The sequence below is a fragment of the Dendrobates tinctorius genome, unplaced genomic scaffold (genome assembly GCF_039654945.1).
Source record: "Dendrobates tinctorius isolate UK_male_01 unplaced genomic scaffold, ASM3965494v1 ptg000143l, whole genome shotgun sequence".
Taxonomy (NCBI): Eukaryota; Metazoa; Chordata; class Amphibia; order Anura; family Dendrobatidae; genus Dendrobates; species Dendrobates tinctorius.
Window position 1 is genome coordinate 37,712,759 of NW_027361810.1, and position 17,323 is coordinate 37,730,081.

General features: G+C 44.1%; 1 protein-coding gene across 4 annotated transcripts in view; it reads left to right on the forward strand.

The window, feature by feature from the left end:
* The window catches only part of LOC141049374 (tetratricopeptide repeat protein 21B-like), a 119,604-nt gene extending 108,170 nt beyond the window's left edge, over positions 1-11,434 (forward strand). Inside the window, exons 9-11 of one of the 4 annotated variants that reach the window (XM_073545785.1) lie at positions 9,253-9,324; positions 10,414-10,527; positions 10,855-11,434. The gene's annotated coding sequence lies outside the window, so the exon portion shown is untranslated. Of the gene's footprint in view, positions 1-9,252; positions 9,325-10,413; positions 10,528-10,591 lie in introns of all 4 variants that reach the window. The other 3 variants (XM_073545782.1, XM_073545784.1, XM_073545783.1) reach the window with 3 other exon arrangements.
* Positions 11,435-17,323: the final 5,889 nt, after the last annotated feature.

Consider the following 17,323-nt stretch of genomic DNA (forward strand, 5'->3'; position numbering starts at 1 on the left):
GTTGGGAAGGTGGAGCAATCGCTGCAGCTTCTGCATACGAACGGAGTGTACAGGTGACCGGCGGATGTGCGCGCACAGTCTTCGCACCTTCTGGAGCAGGGCTGTTAACTCCGGATAATTTTTGAGGAAGCACTGCACCACCAGGTTCAAGGTGTGAGCCAAGCAAGGTATGTGGCTGAGTTTTGAAAGGGCTATGGCTGCCACAAAATTACGGCCGTTATCACTAACTACCTTGCCTGCCTCAAGATGTACACTGCCCAGCCATGACTCAGTTTGTCGCTGAAAGTACTCGGCCAGCACCTCGGCGGTGTGTCTGTCGCCCAAACACATCATCTGCAACACAGCCTGCTGACTCTTTCCACTAGCTGCTCGATAGGGGGACACATCGTGTGCAACAGTGGCAGCTGCAGATGGAGTGCTCGTACGACTGCGCTCTGTGGACGAGCTTTCGCTTCTAGAGGAGGAGGAGGAGGGTCGAACGCCTACAGCCAACTGTTTCCTATACCGTGGGCTAGGCAGCACTGTCCCACCTCCGCTGTCCCCTGTGGACCCTGCATCCACCACATTAACCCAGTGCGCAGTGATGGACACGTAACGGCCCTGGCCATGCCGACTGGACCATGCATCAGTTGTGAGGTGCACCTTTCCGCTCACTGACTGCTTGAGTGCATGGACAATGCGGTCTTTCACATGATGGTGGAGGGCTGGGATGGCTTTGCGAGAGAAGAAGTGGCGACTGGGTAGGTCATAGCGTGGTACTGCATAGGCCATGAGTTCGCGGAAAGCTGCGCTTTCCACCAACCGATAGGGCATCATCTCAAACGAGATTAGTTTGGCAATGTGGGCGTTCAAACCCAGTGTACGCGGATGAGAGACTGAGTACTTTCTTGACCTACTCATAGTGTCTGGGAGGGTGAGCTGGACTTGAGAGCTGCATATGGTGGAAGTAGCGGTGGACAGGGCGGACTGAGAGAGGGTTGATGATGGTGATGGAGTTGGTGTTCTTTCTGATGGCCTAGAATCAGTCTTTCGTTGATATAACAGTGGGATTCCCTGACTGCTGTGGCATTGCAACGACACCTCAACATTTGCTGCTGTGCTAACCGGTGGGCTTACTGTGGGGGAAACAATGTAGCGTTGCTGACTACCTTCGTTGTGATCAGTTGCACATGTGGCACTTGAGGTTTGGTGTTGTGTCCACGCTTGCAAGTGCATGCTGGTTAAATGTCTAAGCATGCAACTGGTATTCAAATTTTTCAGATTTTTCCCTCGGCTAAAGGTCTTTGCACACTTCTTACAGATAACCTTGGCCTGATCATGAGGATTTTGTTCAAAAAAGTGCCACACTGCACTCTTCCTACTTTGGCAGACATTTTGCGGCCTAGCACGCTGTGATCTTTTGACCCTCTGGACAAGCTGTCCAGCAACTCTTTTGATGTTTGGAACCTGTCTTTGGAGTGCTCCGGGCCTGCCAGATAACAGCTGTTGCGATGTCGATGTCTGCTGTGGATGCTCCTCATCTGAGCTATTCGAAGCAGCACCCTCTTCCCCCAATGGATGCCAATCTGGGTCAACAACTGGGTCATCCATCACCTCCTCTTCTATGTCATGTGCACCTTCCTCTGTGTCACCGTGTATGGTGGTATAGTGTGCGGGAAGGTGCACCAGAGTCTCATCAGGGTCAGAATCTGGCTCTGTACACTGCGAGGACAATGTAGTGCTCTGAGTGAATATACCAGCAGAATCATCCATCAGCGGCTGTGCATCAGTGCACTCCATGTCAGATTCATCTTGGCCTGGGTAATTCACCATTTCACTTGATAATCCAGGCATGGTATGTGAAAACAGCTCCATGGAGTAATCAGTAGTATGGCCTGCGTCATCCTTCAATCTTGGTTGGGGTGAAGGACACAAGGAAAGGTGTGGTTCATGAACATGAGCCTCCAATGACGACTCAGTGCTTTTACTTTTTACAACTGAAGAAGAGGAGGCGATAGAGCTGGAGGCTGAGTCAGCAATGTAAGACAAAACTTTTTCCTGATGCTCTGGCTTTAAAAGCGGTTTGCCAACTCCTAGAAAACTAAGCGTTCGAGGCCTTATGTAGCCAGACGATGACGCAGGGTCAGCACCTCCTGCATTCGGTCCTATTTTGCTCTTGCCACTACCATCAGATCCAACACCATCATTACCAGCTGCCAATCCCCGCCCAATTCCACGGCCTCTTCCACCAGCCTTCATCATTTTTGGTAGAAATGTAGACAAAATCCAACAAACTATATAGTAATGTAAAACAAGGTACAAGGTGTCTATAGGACAGGAGAGATTATGAATTTCTGCAGACACTTGTGGACACTGGACACTTATGGATTGTGTGAGGCCCACTGAGTATCTGAGCGCTCTGTCACAGGCTCGATGGCAGAGCTGTGACCAAAGTGACTAGAGGATAAGGGAGATTTTTAATTTCTGCACACACTTGTGGACACTGGACACTTATGGATTGTGTGAGGCCCACTGAGTATCTGAGCGCTCTGTCACGGGCTCGATGGCAAAGCTGTGACCAAAGTGACTAGAGGATAAGGGAGATTTTTAATTTCTGCACACACTTGTGGACACTGGACACTTATTTTAAGTATAACCCTTTGATGAGTCTATGGGTGGAAGGGCCTTAAATAATCACACTCCATGTTGCTATAACTAGCAAATAACCTTTGTGTACAATAACCAATGAGTTAATATAAATCTGCAGTCCTATGTAAAAATACCAAGATACACATTCTGGCAGCTTGTTTTGTGGCAAAGCTTATCGTGATACATTTGCATCACACTATAATAAAGAGCCTCTCAAACCATTTTCCATTGGTGTCATGTGTCACGTTTTTCAATAAATTTTTAATAAGGTAAATTAGAATAAGGCCGGCGTCACACACAGCGTATAAAAATAGTGACCGTATTGTACGGCCGCAATACGCATTAATGGTCTCTAAATAGTGATCCGTATGTTATGCGTTGTCGCGGTGCGGCCGCGTATTTTTCCCATGTAAGTAATCCGTATACCGTTTTTTTTTCTTGCAGGCTTGCAAAATGGACATATAATGGAGCCCAATGACAGGTTTTCAAACACAAACGAAAGAATAGATATACACACATAGAATACATATATATACATGTTATAGAGACACACATATATATATGTCTCTATAACATGTATATACTGTATATATAATGTATTCTATGTGTCTATATCTATTCTGTCGTTTCTTTATTAAACCTGTCAGTGTGATTTTACTGTATCGCGCACTGAATTGCCGGGTGCGTATTTCTCGCAAGTCTCACACCTGGTCCATGTGTAATGCGCTTTTTTTTGCGCACCCATAGACTTGCATTGGCATACTACGGGCACGATTGGCACGGAACGTAAAATATGCGCCAGAAATATACGGCTGTTGGGAGCTGCCCCATAGAGAATCATTGGTCCGTGTGCAATGCGTGTTTTTAACGCCTCTCACTCGTCCGTATTTCCCTCTAGTGTGACCCCTGGCCTAAAAGTGTCTCTCTATGATGAGTCTATGGGGTGGAGGTAACTTCAGGGGAGGGCTTTAAATAATTGCGCTCCATGTTGCCATGACAGTGAAATGACTGGCCAATCAGCTGTCAACATGTAGTGGAAAATACCATATTTTACATTATAAGAGGAAGGTAGGGTCTTTATGTTTGATTATATATTATTTTGATGAAAAAACATGTGAAACGCAATACATTCTTCTTCAAATTATACAATGTATCATTATTATGTCACTGCATCCAAAAACAGTGTTTAGAAGACATTTGCACTTTAACCCCTTCACCCCCAAGGGTGGTTTGCACGTTCATGACCGGGCCAATTTTTACAATTCTGACCACTGTCCCTTTATGAGGTCATAACTCTGGAACGCTTCCATGGATCCCGGTGATTCTGACACTGTTTTCTCGTGACATATTGTACTTCATGTTACTGGTAAAATTTCATTCAAATAACTTGCGTTTATTTGTGAAAAAAACGGAAATTTGGCAAAAATTTTGAAAATTTCGCAATTTTCCAAATTTGAACTTTTATGCCCTTAAATCACAGAGATGCAGCACACAAAAAACTTGATAACTAACATTTCCCACATGTTTACTTTACATCAGCACAATTTTGGAACCAAATTTTTTTTTGGTTAGGAAGTTATAAGGGTTAAAAGTTGACCAGCGATTTCTCATTTTTACAACACCATTTTATTTTTAGGACCACATCACATTTGAAGCCACTTTGAGGGGTCTATAGGATAGAAAATACCCAAAAGTGACACCATTCTAAAAACTGCACCCCTTAAGGTGCTCAAAACCACATTCAAGAAGTTTATTAACCCTTTAGGTGCGTCACAGGAATTTTTTTTGAATATTTAAAAAAAAAATGAACATCTAACTTTTTTTCACAAAAAAAGTACTTCAGGTTCAATTTTTTTTATTTTACCAAGGGTAACAGGAGAAATTGGACTGCAAAAGTTATTGTGCAATTTGTCCTGAGTACGCTGATACCTGATTTGTCGGGGGGGAACGACTGTTTCGGCACATGGCAGAGCTCAGAATGGAAGGAGCGCCGTTTCACTTTTTCAATGCAAAATTGGCTGGAATTCAGATCGGACGCCATGTCACGTTTGGAGAGTCCCTGATGTACCTAAACAGTGGAAACCGCCTACAAGTGACACCATTTTGGAAACTAGACCCCCCAAGGAACTTATCTAGATATGTGGTGAGAACTTTGAACCCACAAGGGCTTTACAGAAGTTTATAACGTACAGCGGTACAATTAAAAAATCATATTGTTTCCACAAAAATGATCTTTTCACCCCAATTTTTATTTTCCCAAGGCTAACAGGACCCTAAAAGTTATTGTGCAATTTGTCCTGAGTATGCTGATACCCCACATGTGGGGGTAAACCACTATTTGGGCGCATGGCAGAGCTCGGAAGGGAAGCAGCGCCATTTGACGTTTTTGGCTGGAATTGAGATCGGACATCATGTCGCGATTGGAAAACCCCTGATGTACCAAAACAGTGGAAACCCCCACAAATGACACCATTTTGGAAACTAGACCCCCTAAAGAACTTATCTAGATGTGTGGTGAGAACTTTGAACCCCCCAGTGCTTCACAGAAGTTTATAACGCCCGGGCGTGAAAATAAAAAATTCGTATTTTTTCCACAAACATGATCTTTTAGTCACCATTTTTTTTTATTTTCCCAAGGGTAACAGGAGAAATTAGACCCCAAAAGTTGTTGTCCAATTTGTCCTGAGTATGCTGATACTCCATATGTGGGAGAAAACTACTGTATGGACACACGTCGGGGCTCGGAAGGGAAGTAGTGACGTTTTGGAATGCAGACTTTGATGGAATGGTCTGCGGGTGTCATGTGCGTTTGGAGAGCCCCTGATGTACCTAAACTATTGAAACTTCCCACAAGTGACCCCATTTTGGACACTAGACCCCCCCCCACGGAACTTATCTAGATGTGTGGTGAGCACTTTGAACCCCCAAGTGCTTCACAGAAGTTTATAATGCTCGGACGTGAAAATAAAAAAATCATTTTTTTCCACAAAAATGATATTTTTGCCCCCAATTTTTTATTTTCCCAAGGGTAACAGGAGAAATTGGACCCCAAAAATTGTTTTGCAATTTGTCCTGAGTAGGCTGATACCCTACATGTGGCGGTAAAACACTGTTTGGGCGCATGGCAGAGCTTGGAAGGGAAGGAGCACCATATGACTTTTTCAACTCAGAATTGGCTGGAATTGAGATCAGACGCAATGTTGCATTTGGAGAGCCCCTGATGTGCCCAAACAGTGGAAACCCCCAATTCTAACTCCAACCCGAACCCCAACACACCCCTAACCCTAATCTCAGCCCTAGCCCTAGCCCTAACCCTAGCCCTAACCCTAACCCTAGCCCTAACCCTAGCCCTAACCCTAATGGAAAAATGGAAATAAATACATTTTATTTTAATTTTATTATTTTTCCCTAACTAAGGGGGTGATAACGGGGGGTTTGATTTACTATTTATGGCGGTTTTTATGTTTGGCAGCTGTCGCACGCTGAAAGACGCTTTTTAGTGTAAAAATAGTTTTTGCATCACCACATATTGAGAGCTATAATTTTTCCGTATTTTGACCCACCGGGTCATGTGAGGTCTTATTTTTTGCGGGACGAGTTGACGTTTTTATTGGTACCATTTTCGGGCATGTGACATTTTTTGATCGCTTTTTATTCCGATTTTTGGGACGCAGAATGAACAAAAACCAGCGTTTCATGAATTTCTTTTGGGGGGGTGCGTTTACACCGTTCCGCTTGCGGTAAAATTGATAAAGCAGTTTTATTCTTCGGGTCAGTACGGTTACAGCGATACCTCACTTAGGTCGTTTTTTTAAGTTTTGTCGGTTTTATGCAATGAAAACTATTTTATATAAAAAATAATTATTTTTGCATCGCCTTATTCTGCGAGCTATAATTTTTTTATTTTTCCGCTGATGATGCTGTGTGGTGGCTCGTTTTTTGCGGGACAAGATGACGTTTTCAGCGGTACCATGGATATTTATATGCGTCTTTTTGATCGCGCGTTATTACACTTTTTGTTTGGCGGTATGATAATAAATCATTATTTTTTGCTTAGTTTTTTATTTTTATTTTTTAAGGGGTTCGCGAAAGGGGTTAACTAATGGGACAGTTTTATAGGGCGGGTCGTTACGGACGCGGCGATACCTAATATGTGTACTTCTGTTGTTTTGTTTTTTTTAATTTAAAAAAATGAATTTATTGGGGAATATTTTTTTTTTTTTTTTTTTTTTTTAATTTATTTGGCGATTTTCTTTTTAAAATTATTTTTACACTTTTTTTTTTTTTTTTACTTTATTACATAGTCCCAGGTGGGACATCACTGTCCTGTGACAGATCGCTGATCTGTATCACAGATCACTGTGACAGATCAGCAATCTGTCACAGGCATTGAAGAAGACTTCCTCTTGCCTGCGCTTTGCAGGCACTGAGGAAGCCAGCTTCCTGCAGGCCCCCGAAGGCCCTCGTCGCCATCTTGGATTCGGGGGCCTGGAGGAAAGGAGTCCCCCGCAGCAGCGCTGCACATTGCGCTGCCGTGGGGGGCTCAGGGAAGCACGGAGGGAACCCCCTCCCTGCCGATGCTTCCCTTTAACTCCCGGTACACCGCGATCATGTTTGATCGCGGTGTGCAAGGGGTTAACGTGTCGGGGGCGGTCCGTGATCGCCCCTGTTACATTGTGCCAGGTGTCAGCTGTGATAATCAGCTGACACCTGGCCGCGATCAGCGGCGCTCACCACGTGGGCGCCGCTGATCGCGGTAGACGTACTATCCCGTCCATGGGCATAGGGGCCCGGGTCCCATGGACGGGATAGTACGTCTCATGTCAGGAAGGGGTTAAATAAGAGGTGAATACGCCCCTGCAAGTAAGTAGTGCTGACCAGTGAGCGATGGCATCACAAACTGCCCCGTGACGTCACAACCCAAACATTCTATCCCTATGGCAACTGAGCATTCCGCCAGGAACGGTTTTACTGACAGTGAAAACGCGACATTTCATATTCACTTTCTGTGACGTGAGAACCAAAATCGAGATTGTTATCCGCAATAATGAGTGAAAGAAGATCTACCAGAGTTAGAAAAGAGGCCCGCTATAAGGAATATGCATATACAAAAACACGTAAGTGTAAAATGAAGACGTAAATAATTGTACAATAATGTTTCATAGGAACTGGGTCATTAGATTCATTAACTTGAAAAAGTATTCATACCCTGTGAACTTTTCCACTTTTTTTTTTCACGTCACACCCACAAATTTAAATGTTTTTTTTGGGATTTTCTGTGATTTACCAACACAAAGCAGCAAGTATTTTGGGTATTTTCGGGTATGTCTCTACCAGGTTTCACATCTAAAGGCTGAAATTTTTGTCCTTTCTTCTTTGCAAACTCGCTCTACCTCAGCGATATTGAAAGGAGAGCTAATGTGAACAGAAGCTTTCAAGACTTGACACAGATTCTCAGTGGGATTTCGGTCTGGACTGTGACTACGAATATGCTTTAATCTAAACTATTCCAATGTAGCTCTGGCAGTTTAAGAGACGTTGTCCTGCTGGAAGTCTCTAACAGGTTTTCCTCCAGGATTGCCCTGTATTTAGCTCCATCCGTCTTCCCATCATCTTTGACCAGCTTTCCCGTTTGAAGAAAAGCATCCCCACAGCATGGTGCTGACACCACCATGTTTAACGGTGGGCTTGGCGTTTCCAGGGTGATATGCAGTGTTAGTTTTCCTCCACACACAGCGATTTTCATTTAGCCCAAGTAGTTCTACTCTGGTCTCATGTGACCAGAGCACCTTTCTCCACACACTAGATATGTCACCCACATGGTTATTTGCAATCTGCAAAAGGGACGTCTTATGCTTTGCTATAAAAATATGGCTTTTAGCTTGCCACTCTTCCATAAAGGCCAGATTTGTAGACTATGTGAATAACCATTGTCCTGTGCTGAGCTGCAGATCTCTGCACCTGCTCCAGAGTGACCATAGGCCTTTTGGCTGTTTAATTAGTGCTATCCTTGATTAGGATGTCACTTTAGGAAGATGGCCATGACTTGATAGGTTTACAGATGTGTCGTACTCCTTCCACTTTTTGATAATGGAGTGAACAATGCTCCGTGATATGTTCTTAGGTTGGGCTATATTTTTTTAAGCTTGTGGGTGTTAAGTGAAACAGGTGGAAAAGTACAAGGGGTATGAATATTTTTCAACGACACTGTAAATGCTGCCCTAGCTACAGGCAATTACTGATAAGGGGAGAAAACCTTCTGAAAGAAAGTCCAAAGTTGAATGTAAACTACAAAATCGGCATATAATGCTCCTAATATTCCCCATTTTCTCCTCTAATAGCTGTGTGCCGTGCAAAACCGACTTACAAAAAGAGGAGAACATTGAAATTCTTCGAGGACCAGGCCGCTATACTCCCCGAGATCGGAGAAGGAGAAGCAGATACTGAAATTGAATGCAGACTGTACACAACGTAAGTCGCCATGTGTATAGAACTGTACCTGCCGTGTCAGAGGGGTCATTTACTTTTATGTGCCTGTATCAGGGATACACGGGGTTTTGTCTCTTTATATCTTAAGTACCAAATCTCACAGTAATTAATGCATTTATTGTCTACTCTGAATAGAGAGGAGATTGAGGCATCCCTCGCGCTTGTTGAAATGGCAAGGGAAGGCGAGGAGAAGAGAAGACCGAACCAGTGAGTTACAATCCGTGATGGCTCCGGCCTCACTCTATAACTTAACTTCTTATTTAGCCCCCATTACACAACGATGTTCCAGCGATCCAACCAATGATCCGACATGATGGGATCGCTGGGACATCGTTAGGCTGATCGCTGGTGAGCTGTCACATAGACAGCCCCAGCGATAAGGACCAGAGACACTGGACGCTGGTTTCTAATGTAATACCTGGATACCCGCTGTTTACCTTGGAAACTTGCATACACGCTGGTTTCCAAGGTAAACATCAGGAATCTAGGAGCCGCGCGAGTCCTGGACACCCGATGTTTACATTAGAAACCAGCGTCCAGCGTTGCTGATCGCTGGTCTCTCGCTGCCACGTGCAGCGATGCGCGCTGGCCAGCGAGAGACCAGAGATCGAAAAATGGCCCTGGCCGATGCTGCACGATCAGTGATAACCGGCAGGGGGGCCAGTGGCAGATCCCCGTCACACACAGCGATCTCGCTGGCGAGATCACTGATGTGTCACAAAGTTGGCGAACTCGCTAGCGAAATCGCTGTGTGTGATGGGGCCTTTTCTTGTCCGTTACACAGACTCACTGAGAAAGGGATAAAAGTTACCGTATAACCACCAAACATTAAACAGCCCCAATAAATAACTATAATTAGAGCAGTAAAGTACAAGTCCTGATTCTACAATATGTCACTCGGGAGATGACTGATATGTACATAAAGAAAACACATACAAATACCCGGCGTCTCTTAAGCCTCATAGGTTGTGTATCTCAAAGCAAGCACTCCCCCTAAAAGGTCTCTAGTCTTTACGCGTTTTGCCGTCCTGCTAGTAGACGACTCATCAGGAGACATCTGTTTACACAGACCTATTATAATACTTAAGACCATCATGGAATTCTTATAGTATTAGACACAATCATAAATATCCCATAAAAAATCTAGAATAGAGGATAAACACATTGATGGGAGCGCTTCTTTAAAGATAAGGCCACTCCCATTCGCTGACATCAGACCCATGACTGAATGCGATTGGCTATGCCTGAGCCAAATGCTCGCCTAACCCTAATGTATTCCTTGTCTAATCTACACAGAGAAGAGATTGATGCCGCGGTGGCTCTAATGGATCTGTCAAGGAACTGGGAGGAGCGCAGAGCAGCCGAGCAGTGAGTGACCGTGATGGCGCCAGCCTCGCACTATAACCTCAGGTCAAGATCTTATTTCTTGTCCGTTACACATGTAGAACATCAGGATCTTTTATTCATTTTTCAGGGCAGAAAAGCGAAAAAAGAAGTCAAAGAAAACAACTGATCATTCCATCAAGCCGCCCCCCAAGAAGAGAAAAAAAGAATAATGATCCAGACACCACCATTTTATTTTATTTATAGGGATAGTTTTTTTTTCAGTATTATACATAGTTTGATAGCTTTAGGTTAAGTTTAGGTTTTAGGATTTAGTTTTATAGTTAATTATTTTTAAATTCTATTTACATACTTATACATAACAAATATATAAAAAAGATCTAAATCTTTCAGATCCAACTGCCGTTACCATCTATCGAAGCCAAACTACTACCGGCTATTACCACCTACGGCCATGTTCCGACAGCAATGACCATCTACGCCCATGTTCCACCAGCAATGACCATCTACGCCCATGTTCCACCAGCAATGACCATCTACGCCCATGTTCCGCCAGCAATGACCATCTACGCCCATGTTCCGCCAGCAATGACCATCTACGCCATGTTCTGCCAGCAATGACCATCTACGCCCATGTTCTGCCAGCAATGACCATCTACGCCCATGTTCTGCCAGCAATGACCATCTACGCCCATCGTCCACCAACAATGACCATCTACGCCCATCTTTCGCCAGCTATTACCAACTATGCCAAATTACAACCTGCCAGCTCCATCAATGCATTATTTCCACCATCCATTATTAATTTTATATTTAGTGTATGTTATATTTATTTTTTTTACTCTATTTTTTTATTATATTTTGTATATAGTGTGATTATTGTAAATTCTGTAAATAGATATATAGTTTTGTACATAGTGTACATATTGTAAATAGATATATGTATGATGGGTATATGGGCACGGGACTATGGGATGGAGGATAATTATAATTTGCTATAACTAACCACAGTTAGTTACTATGCCCGGGCAGCGCCGGACTCTTCAGCTAGTAGATATATATATTTTTATATTTTGTAAATATTGTAAATAGATATATATATTTTTATATGTTGTATATAGTGTAAATATTGTAAATAAGAGATATATATTTTTATACCAAAGCTCTGGTTGTGGATTGTGTTCTCTATTCCTCTACTAATATTCTCTGCTCTAAGAGATGTTGATCCTTTACCTACTTACAACCTATTCCAATTGTTAACTCGACGTCTGACGTGTTAGGCTACTAATGTCGTGTGTTGCAATGCTCAGTGCGATTTGTGCCACGCGTCCCCATACAGCAGTAACTGAGTGGTTTACCGCAGCGGTCTTATTAATAAATAATCCTGCCGATCCCTACTGATGCTAATCCCTATTGGTGCTTCCCTGTGAGCTGCTCTCTGCACAACATTACCAAAGCTCTTGCTCTCTGCTCCTACCAGAGTTAGTGTGAGAGAAAAAGATATCAGAGGGTAAAGATAGGGTCACAGGAGATAACCAGAGGCGACATAGGTTTGGTAGGAAATAACGGGGAAACATGGGGAGATGGGGAGTAATAGGGGGGTATTAAGAGATAACAGATGGGTAAGAAGGAGTCAGTGAGATGATGGCAGAGAAAAAAATAAATGGAAATCTTGTAATTTTCACGTGGGCAATGAGGCCTAATATTAGACTCGTACTTCCTTTCTTATCAGCAGCCACAGAGACATAAGCAGCAATACTGACTGACCCTACTGACTAGTATAGTGTTTCCTGTCTCTGCGCACCCAGCCTGACAGACAGCTGCAGCTTGTACTGAGCGTTGTAAGAATTTGGTGACAACAGGGAGGAGGGACACTAAGGAGCTGTCAACAAGATCAGGTGGGCAGAGATTGAGTTTAGACTTTCAAAATGGATTGCACAACCATTCAGACAATGGTTCTCAAAGTAAGTACACCAGTCTCATCTGGTTTAAGATCTATTGAATAAATCTGTGCAGTTTGCACTGGTAAAATCCAGTGACCAATCCACTTACATTTTATGTTAAAAACAAACAAAAATACTAATAATAAGCAATGGCATGTGAGCCAAATACATCACAAAGATCTTAGATAGTTTGCTAAAACGTGTAACATATCCACAGGATGGGTGATAACTTACTGTTCGGTGAGGGTCTGACAACTTCTAACATCACCGATCGGCAGAACAGGAAAGGTTACCTCTAACTAGGCCCTTTTTACCCCCTTTATAAAATGGAGCAGAAAGTCGGACCCAACTGACACTATATTTATTCTCTACTAGATGGAGGCCCGATGGAGGGCGGTAATGTCACAATGGGGGCAGGCTTTGCAGAATTGAGAATCTCTCCCCCCATGTGCTCACCCGCCTATCCACTCTCTCTTTCCCCATGTGCTGACTTCTCCCGTCTGTGCTCTCTCCTTTGACCTGTCTACCCCATGTGCTATCCCCCTTGTCTGCTGTCTCTCTTCTTCCTGTGCTGTGTTCTCCCCTCATGTGCTGTCCCATTTGAGCTGTCTCCCCCCTGTACTCTGTCTCTCTGACCGCTATGTCTGACAGTGTGCAGAACATGCCACATCTCCTGGGCAGGGGAGGAAGCCTAAGACAATACTATGCCTGCTTGGTGCTACGTCCAACTTCCAGGCAGATAGAGAACACCTTTCCAGAACTCCCTGTCAGTATATGCCTTCCCTGGCTGTCTCACCGTGCTGATTTCCACTCCTCTTCCTTCCCAGCACCTCACAGTCAGTGTCTCAGGCTAGCAGCCACGGACCTTTTCGGATAACGTGCCCAAAGCGTTTCCTTGCTCCTTTCTGGCTGCCTTTCTGGAGAATATAACTGGTTGTTGGCTGTGGCCCCTAAAGTTGCCACAGCTGGCGGCTTGCTAGCTGAGTTCTGTTGTCCACTCCACTAGGCTAGGGGCCGAGACCCTTCTGAGACCTGGATTTCCCCCACCTGACGTCCATCAGCGTGGAACAAGCCCCACGGGTAGCACTCGCTCAACCCGTGCCTCTCGGAATCCCTTTCCCACTTCTGAGAGCTTCCTTCAGTCCGTTCCAGCAGCCCCCTCAGACCAGGGGTCTGCTGTACAATTCTATCTCTTCCCTCCTTCCCCTATGGGAAGGTTGCCTATGCACGTCTTTCCCCTTCTTCCCCTACGGTAAGACTCTCCTAGCTTCCCTTCTATTTTCCTGCTCTAACCCTCAAACTCCACCCACCTTCTAACACCCTTTCCTAGCCAGCAGGGATAGTGGAGCACCTGCTGCTATAATGTGTGGTGGATGCAGGTGTTGTGCCAGAGCCAGGTTAGGTGTCCCCATCTTACCTGCAAGGTGGGATACCACACCTCTGGTTGAGGTGCATTACCTATTGGGTGACTGGACCCTCAGGGGCGCCACACATGCTCTGTACACAGTCAGACACAGACAATTTTTAAAATGAATATACTGAAATGAGTACAGTGGCGCTTAAGTGCAAAAGAGTTTTTTATCAGCAAACGCTAGACACCTGTCACCCCAAATGTCAAAAAGGATAAATCAATAACAGCATAAAAAAGCATGTGCATAAAATACTCATAGAAATAATGGGGTATGACCACATAAACAATAATTAAAATTCCATAGAAGCTGCCAATTTGCCCCACAGAAGTTCAAAAAATTAAAAAAAACAACTTGTTTTAAGTCCAAAAGACGCTAATTCAAAAGGGTTAGCTATGATCCAATGCATACATGCAGCAGAGTCTCAAATCTCCATATCAGAGGCTTGATAGTTAAACAGTACCTGTGGAACTGATGCAACAGGATTCCTTCTACTAGTATGTAATAGAATCTTCACTGTAAATTACAGCGTGTTGTCCAGAAGTCTAATACAAGGGCTGTCCCGGCCGGTGACAGCCATTTATCAGTGTACCTCCAAATGATTGCAGCTGTGGTAAATCTCCTGCGTTCCCGGCGTTCGCTAGTCTCGCCAGCCGTCCAGGACCTGCCGCAATAAGTAGCTAATGGAGCCGGCGGTGTCACGTGTTGCCTGACATCACGCAGGTCCTGGACGCGCTGACACAGCCACTACAGAGACCGCTCTCCTGTGGAGCTTCACTACCAAGCCTGCCTCACCGAGCACCAGCAACTAGAAGTAAGTGCACCGATCCATCACCTTGGTTGAGCAGCGCACCCAGCCTGTCACTCACCTCCATTTACCACTTAGGGTCCGGGCTCCAACCGCCATATAGCTGGATCAATCAGGGTCTAATAGTAGATCTATTCAGCCCAGCACATCGCTCTATCAGGGAGTCTAGACTAGAGTTGAGCGACTTTAGTCGGATCGGGTTTCGTGAAACAAAATTTGTTTCAGATGAAGCTGGTCCGACTAGGGCAAAAAAAGTCGGAGTTTCGTCCGAAACCTGACCCCAATGCAAGTCAATGGGAAATAAAAGTTGGCATTGAGCGAATGACATTCATCCACTCAATGCCGACTTTTATTCCCCATTGACTTGCATTGGCGTTGGGTTTCAGATGAAATTCTGACTTTTTTTTTGCCCTAGTCGGACCAGTTTCATCTGAAACAAATTTTGTTTCACGAAACCCGATCCGACTAAAGTCGCTCAACTCTAGTCTAGACGGCTACCCACCTACAGCGCCTTGTTTCCAGCCGCTTCCATAAGGAATTAACCCACCTACAGCGCCTTGTTTCCAGCCGCTTCCATAAGGAATTAATCATTTCATTCCACATGTCATTTCACTGCCCATAAGTGCAGCCTTCATTTACTACTAATGTTCATTACTCCAGGCTGTATATGACATTATTACCATTGTTTGTTCCTTGCTGTATCATCAATTTATAATTAGATTTATCCTACCAAACCACCTCAATCTGACTCCGGTACTATTCATCACAGGACCTGAACATACTCGAGTGAATATCATCTGACCAGGGATCAGCCTGTTAGGACTTTTATTACACCATTTAATAGTAAAAAAAATTTTCTCCTTTTTACCATATCATCCAGCAGTTACTCCTATATACGGATTTCCAAACATTGTGAAGCATCCCTACCAGCGGGAAACAACTCTGACTTCAAGATTTGTTTCACACCACTCAGTGAGTATCCGTATATTCAGCGTATCCAAACAAAGTTATTTATATACATATCCATGATTTAAAAGGAATTTTAATTAATAGCTAATTTTATTTCATTTTTTTATTTTATCCAAAGAGGAAGTACAGAATCTACCATCTTAGGGCTCATTCACATATTAGTATTTTCCATGTACGAGAAAGTGACCAATCATTCTGATCAGACTTCGATCAGAGTTTGGTCTGGGGGTCATTAGTTTTTCTAGTACATGGAGAGAAAAAAAAAGTTTCTCCTCCTTCTCCTTTGTGGCAGTCGGTGAAAATCAGACCGCACTCAGATGACATTCAATTTTTTCACAGCCACAGACCCATAGACGTACATTGGCAATTTTAATCTGACCCTCACATCAAAACTAGATGGGCACCTCTCCGATATTGTCCGAAGACGTAAGGAAAAAAAAAATCAGACATCTGCACAGCCCCATAGAATTCATAGGTACATACGAGTGCTGTCCCAGAAAACCACGGATAGCACTTGTACGAGAAAAAATGCGAACGAGCCCCGAGTCTTCCATTATTAATAAATTATATAAAATGGTTCTGCAAAATAAATACGCTTTGAAAGCAGCAGATTATCACTTCATCACAAAGAGTAAGGCCGGTTTCACATTTGCGTTAAAGGCCACAGCGTCGGCCTGCGCACGGCCGCTGCTAAGCCTCGCCCCCTGTCGCGCCTCCACCTGTAGCTCCGCCTCCGGGCGCATGACGCTGCACGTGTCATGCGTCCCCTATCTTTATCACTGAGGACGCAGGCCGTGCGCAGTATGCATTTGGTGGTGCCTGCGTCCTTTTGACGGTGCGCCGAGCGCAACCAAATTGCAACAGGTTGCGTTTGGCGCTGGTCGGCGCACCGTCAAAAGGACGCAGGCGCCGCCAAAACGCATACTGCGCACGGCCTGCGTCCTCAGTGATAAAGATAGGGGACGCATGACACATGCAGCGTCATGCGCCCGGAGGCGGAGCTACCAGTGGAGGAGCGGCAGGGGCGGGGCTTAGCGGCGGCCGTGCGCAGGCCGACGCTGCGGCCTTTAACGCAAATGTGAAGCCGGCCTAAGCAGAATAACTTTTACCAACCAAAAGCATCGTATAAAGGAAAGAAGAAGCACGTTTCTAAAAACAGCAGTAAACCATATTACACCAAAGCTCTGAAAAATAGAATTTCTACAAAGTCTATATTTATAATTTGTTTATAATGTCTCACTATTTGAAATATCAAATTTGGGGGAAATTCATCACTTTTTTTGTTTGCTTGCTGTTTTCTCTTTTTTTATATTATTATTTTTGTATCATTTTCTGCCACTCTTGAAAAACAGGTGAAAAGGATTAGCCACAAAAATAAGCTGCAAGCCAAAATTTATGAATTATAACTTTCGAAAAAGTTGGGGAAAAAAGTTGTGATTTGTCATGAAAAGTGCAAAAAAACCCCCCCCAGCTCTAGATAGAAGTGGTATACGGTATCTAAAGATGCGCCAAATGTATCAACCATAATGCAAATCGCTGATCTATTTGCCAAAAGCAAGACCAATTTATCTCTCTAAAATTCTTCTAACCATCTATTCCCTTACATACAGGAACATATAACTCCAATCACGCTATGAAAAAGCCACACAGCACAAAATAAAACTAATAATAATTAGCAGATTACAATTTTATTTTGCCTTATTTGGTTCTATTTATACTGTACGTGAAGACAA